Source organism: Amblyomma americanum, chromosome 3 (genome assembly GCF_052857255.1).
Source record: "Amblyomma americanum isolate KBUSLIRL-KWMA chromosome 3, ASM5285725v1, whole genome shotgun sequence".
In the NCBI taxonomy this organism is placed as follows: domain Eukaryota; kingdom Metazoa; phylum Arthropoda; class Arachnida; order Ixodida; family Ixodidae; genus Amblyomma; species Amblyomma americanum.
The window spans coordinates 46066315-46072520 of NC_135499.1; the positions used below are offsets into that span (position 1 = coordinate 46066315).

At 45.7% G+C, this 6206-nt stretch overlaps 1 long non-coding RNA gene across 1 annotated transcript; it reads right to left on the reverse strand.

Annotated features, from left to right (window-relative positions):
- Positions 1–755: 755 nt before the first annotated feature.
- Positions 756–4275, reverse strand: LOC144122941 (uncharacterized). Its single transcript, XR_013312953.1, has 3 exons — positions 3103–4275; positions 2178–2272; positions 756–973 (listed from the first exon to the last, which is right to left on the reverse strand). It is a non-coding gene; the product is annotated as an uncharacterized LOC144122941 (long non-coding RNA).
- Positions 4276–6206: the final 1931 nt, after the last annotated feature.

The following is a 6206-nucleotide window of genomic DNA, read 5'->3' on the forward strand; positions in this document are numbered from 1 at the left end:
CAATACAACTGGTTGAGCCGGACAAGACCATAACGCCGTATTCACAGGCGTACTTCTCCGTAACTTTCGTCTACAGCCACGTTAAAGCGCCTTAAATTGTTTCATAAACAGTACTTATGAGCAAATCCATCCTTTCTTTTAACCTTACCGATCTGAAGGTGTAGGTAAGAGCCTGCCTACCTTAACCTTTACTTTAGCTGCTTTTTCAACGTGGCGGACTACCAGGAGATGGACGTGAGCATGAGCGAGTTCTAGGAGTACTACGCCCGTGTTGAAGAAGTTGAGGAGCGGAGAGCGTATGTGTACGCGCCAAAGGCAAGGCGAATAAATGACCGCCAGAACCCAATGTAAGTGTTTGGGGAGCTCGAGTTCACCTTTTTCACCGCTTTTCGAAGCGAGCTCTGCTAAGCCTGCCCGAGATGTTGCCCTTCCATGCCAGTGCCGACCAACGCGGCATTTCCTTGCCGCCGCTCCACCAACTTCTGGTCGCGCTCCGGTTCTTCGTAGCCGGGTGCTTCCAGATCGTGACCGGCGACCTCGTTGGCATTTCCCAGCCCACCGTGTCTCGGATCATCGGACGAGTGTCGCGAATGATCGCCGCTGACCTCTTCCCTGCTCTCGTCAAACTTCCGAGTGCTGCGCCATTCGCATCGTAAAGCTAGCACAAATCACTGAAATTGCACCAGACACAGCAGCATTTTAATGAAACAAAAATGACCAAAATGACGTTCTGTGACAAAAATGTGTGACTCGTTCAATGTTTTTTCTCTTCCTGCGAAAGTTCAGTTTTTATCAGCGAGAGCTGGAGTTTTGACTTTTTTATTCCATTGTGAGTTTCTGATACTCAAGCTTCACCCTTAACTTAATACCGAGCACACGCTCCTTTCTCTTCATGAGCGAGCCCCAGCAACCAAGCCTCGAGCTCTTCCTCTCCAAAGGCAGCGCTGTGGTGCTTTCTTGCCGGTGGTGGCACCTGTGGGAGTGGAACCACTGAGGATTGGACAACTCGGGGTGAGACCACTCGGGGCAAGACCACAGAGTGGTATTCTGTTACAGGCAACAGGAATGTATGGGCTGCAGGCCCACCTGAAGTCTTTTCAATTGCACATTACATGTTTCGCTCAATTTGTGCCATGTGCAAGTCATCGTCTGGACTCACTCAGTCATCTCGCCAGTCAGCCTCAGCAAATATATTAGCTATTTTCATATCACAACGCACCTTTCTTTCTGAGTTTTGCTTCAAAGAAGCAGCACCACAAACAATAAAAAGTGGGGTGCCATGAATAGTAACCAGTGAAAACAGGTATGCGATAGGCTGATCTGCAAAACGAGGGAAGAAAGGAATGCAAACAATTTGCTCTGGTTTTAGAGTATACAAGCAAATGAAAGAATAGATATCGAGGTGTGAAAACAAAGCATACCATAAACGATACCATACGTCGCAAGCAAAGCTTCAGGAAAATGAAGCAGCACTGAGTCGTATAAGTATATAAAAAAAGCAGCAAGCAAATCAGTTCAATGAACACGGAAGAAAAAAGAATTGCAGCACATGCACTGGCTTCAGCGCATGCGTTGTCATGCTTTTCTGTCAGCCATGTTCATTGTACTAATTTAATATTCTTAACTAGCTGACTCTCCTAATTGCCAAACTGCATCTGCAAAACACTGCACTGCCTAACTATCGCAGTAGAGGAGCGTTCCGGCTACACCATGTAGTAACAGCCTGTTATGTAAATTTCCAGACGTCTGGCTGTGCATTTACTAGTGAGCCCATTTCCACGCTAAAGCTAGGGACAGTCACTGAAATGGCACCAAAGCCAGCAGTATTCCTCATGAGACGACACACTAGAACAATGAACTGTTTATTGCAATTGCTCTCCCTTCAACAAGGCAGTTTTTTGTGTAGAGAAGGTCTAGTTTCGCCTTCTTTATTTTTAAATTCAGCTCCCAAAGCTGCTTCTGTTGCTTTTGTTGCTCTAGTTGCGCTCGCAACAACCTCATTCGCAAAAGGTGTTCTTTTCTTTTGCGCTTATTTTATTCAACTCCCAGCAAGCGAGCCTGCAACTCTGCTTCGCCAAAGGCAGTCCTTTTGCCCTTGCGTGGCCGTGGGACTACAGCTGGGGGATCTGCAGCAGCACCACTTGCACGCAAGCACGATGCATGGTTTGCAGGCTCACCTGATGGTTCTTGACTTGCTGCAGATTCCAAACTAGGCTCATTTCTGCATCTGCGAAGTCATCTGGGCTAAGCTGGTGCTCTTGCCAGTCAGCTTCTGCAAAGATATTAGCCATTGTCGTATCACTGCGCAAATATCGATTAAAAGTGGACTGCTAAAAAATAGAAACCCATACAACCGGGTATGCGACAGGTACAACTCCTGAAAAAGAGGGAAGGAATGCCAATAGTTTGCTGTGCTCTTACAGCATACGAGCAAAAAAGAAAAAAAAATAGATATACAACCGTGAGAACTAAATATGGCAATAAAACTCAGGCAGGTTAAACAATAAATGTTTTCGATATAACTCGAACTTATACTCCAAGCAAAACCGTCTAACTGGTACGATAATGCACAAGACAGCAAATAAAAGCAAAATACGCAGAAAATATGACCACCAGAAGTTATATAGCAAAACAGCTGTTCACCACTTGTCATTAGCACACCCATTAATACTGTTTGCATACATAAGCATAATGCCCGAAGTATTGGCTTGCATGCTGCTCGCTGGTTAAACAGCCTGGCATGGCATATCTGACAATGTTTATGCTGCATGGCTTGGAGACGCTCGTATCCTTCGTTTTCTTTCTCTTGGTGTCCCCCGTAGCAGCGCTTTCGAAAGTTTTAAAATGATGTACCAACTCGCTCAGCTGTCCGTGTTATCTCCTAGCCACTATATGAGCAGTACTCAAGGTACTCGTGTCGTGCGGCAGGTTTTTTTAACAAGTCGATATGGAGGCACATTGACCAACATGTTTTGTTCTTATCACAGGTGTCCTTCGGCAATGTGGTAGAAGCTGAGTACCATACTGCATGAAGGGCAGTTTTTTTAAATGACGAGAAAAAGTTTTCAGCCAAGCTTGGGAAGAAACGCACAAAAATCATACCATTAGCATCTTGCGTCTCTTGCGGTAGGGCCGCTACAGCAGGGGTGCAACCGCCACTGCTGCAAGGGTCAGTGCTGTGCCGGCCATGGTCGCTGTCGTAGATGTACACGACTTATGTGTTCATGTGACCAGCCAAAGCACCAACCCGTTGCCGCTCATCTGTCATCTGGCTCCTGGGTGGGCTCCCACCACATGGAACAATGGACGTTTTTGAAGATTAGTATTCTCTCCGCAACATATGCGACAAAATGTAACAGACAGCCATTCGCCAGAATCCAGTGATGTGAGAGCAATGTGTCGTGGGCAGCTATACGCACCCTTGCAGTGGAAGTAGCAATAATAATGGGGACTGGCCTAAATGCAGTTTCCTTTCGTTAAACTGTTAGTTCAATATTTATTCAATGAAAGAATGCAAATTTCATCACTTTGTTGGATGTACAGTCACAAGCAGGTTATACAGAGGAAGGTTCTACTAGGATAGACTGCATCACGACCTCCAGTAGTAGTAAAAACAAAGGAGTATCTAAATATGCAGGGTAAAAATTGTGATCAGAGAGGTCCACCTCACCAAATTCTGCTGCGACTGATATGGAAGTGGTTAAACACGTAATGATGCAATAGTTATGCGGTGATTAATCAGCTGTGCTGTTCACTTTGGTTCTACCTCACCATACTTGAATCGCACACGTTTCATAACGCCAAAGCATACATCCTCCCGACCCCAGTGTCTCTCTGTACCACTTCCATTCAAACCTGTAGGGCCTTCAGAGCAGATTACTACCACTGTGTCCTATCATGCATGCTGCAGGCTGTTTTAGCAACAGGTCAATGCAGAGATGCGCTGACCAAAATGTTTTGTTTATGTCGTCGGTGAGCTCTGACACTGTGACAGGAGCTCAAAACCCAAAATGTTTGAAGGGTGCACATTTTGGAATGATGTGAAAAGGGGGACCATGCAGCTCAGTAAGGACCACACAAAAAGCTTACCATTTTCCTCTTGGGTCGCTTGTAAGAGGGCCATGACAGCAGGGGTTAAGCTGCCGCTGTTACTAAGGTCGGTGCTATGCCGTCCACGGTCACTGTCGTAGCAGTTGTCCACTCTCACGTTCATGTGACACGCCACGCCACCAACTCGTTGCAGCTCATAGGTCATTTCGCTGCGTTGCGGGCTCCCACCACCTGGCACAGTGCATGTTTTACAAGAATAGCAAATTCATGGCAACATATGACACAAACATTTTGGAACAAATACGTTTAAGTCAGTCCAGTAATGCGATTGCAATTTTTCATGTACAGCTACGTGTTTCATTGTTAAAGCAGTAGCAACACTGAAAAACATTCACTAGCCAAAATGCTGTTTAAATTCGTTCAATCAATAGATATTTATCAGTTCTTGGATACACAGTCAGAAGCAGGTTGTACAGAAGGACTAGCGCACCAAAAACACGAACACACGAGGAAAGAGACTGACACACCACGAGCGCTTACTGAGGCGCTGAGTGCTTACTGAGCGCTTACTGAGAAAGAGACTGAGGTGTCTCAGTCTCTTTCTTAGTGCGTTTCTGTTTTTTGTGCGCTTGTACGTGTTTGCAATGCACCAACTCGCCCAACAGTCCGTGTACAGAAGGAGGTCCCACTGTGATAGACTGAACCAGGACCTCCTGTATTGGCAAGTACAAATGGGTGTCAAAATACAAAGTACAGAATTGCAATCAGAGATGCTCACCCTAGCAAATCTTCTGCACCTGGTAAGAGAGTATTTTAACGCATAACAACGTGCTAATGCGGTAATGAATTCATTATGCTATTTTCATTGGTTCTAACTCAGCCACACGGCGTTCATAAAATCTAAGCAAACATCGTCGCCACTCCTGCGTGTACCTATACCGCTGTACCGCTTTCGTTAATACCCGTCGTGCCTGGCCACTGCCAGGCACGACGAACCTGCAACAAACTTGTTCAGGTCTTAGCACTGCGCCTACAAATTTTGTACCCTGTCTTTTCATATATGCCGACTCAGCTACTGGCCTCTGATCTGGATCACAACGATCGCAGTCTGCCAAGAAAAAACCGGGAGCTCACCCATTTAACACACGCGCAACGACCTTTCATCTGGTGGTGATCTCTCGTGTGCGTGATACGATATTCAGCAGAGCAATAATCGGCACATGTGTGGAGACCACAGCGATAAGACTTGATGAAGCGGCAACCACGAAGGACGAATTTGACGGCAGAAACGAGCAGGATCTTGAGCGATCGTCACTTCTGAATTCTGAAGGCCAGATAAGCAGCGCTGTGCTCATAGCAACGCTCGTCGCTCGCTCATGTAGCCACTCGCGACCTTCATCTGCCGCTTCATACGTTTTAAAACAAAATGAGAGCCTGCAAGCATACATGTAAGAAAAACCTCACGAGAATCTGCAGCCTTTTTCTTTCTCCACTTCTCTTTCAGGTTGTCTCAGCATTTCTTGAGCTGGTTTCTGTTCCGCTTTGATAGGCTGTGCCAGCAGTTGAATTCTTGCTCGATCGCGAGCCAAGCTGCCTTATTCCTGCTCGCGCTGACAGCACTAGTTTTTTTTCATTTATTGGCTTGTGTTTATTCACAAGCTCTATAAGGATATCGCACTCTTATTCTGTGAAATTAACTTTTCTTTTTTTTCACTTTTGGCACACAAAATTGTAATAAAGTACAAACAGAGCGGATTGACGAAAAAAAACACATAAGGAAAAAAGCACATGCGAACCCCATCAAACAAAAAACCAAATAACATGGGCGGTAGAGTCAGCAAGTGACGCTATGGCTGCGTTCCAATACTCTAGACGTCTAACAAGACGTCTAGTGTGACGTCTAAGAAGCCGTCTACATGTCCATGTATTGGAACTTGTCTACTGCTCACGCCGCCTCGCGGCATAATAATGTAACTAAAGCTTATAAACAGTTGTACTATAATTTTTCTCAAACTGAGGAATAACGGTCATTAAAAACGTGTTTTTAACAAGTTTTCACATTTTTCTGCAGTGACTTTGCGCGTAAACCGGACTGGTGGATGCGCCTATCCGTCAGTCTACTTGTAGCAGAGGGGGCCGCTCTCCGAAGACGACGC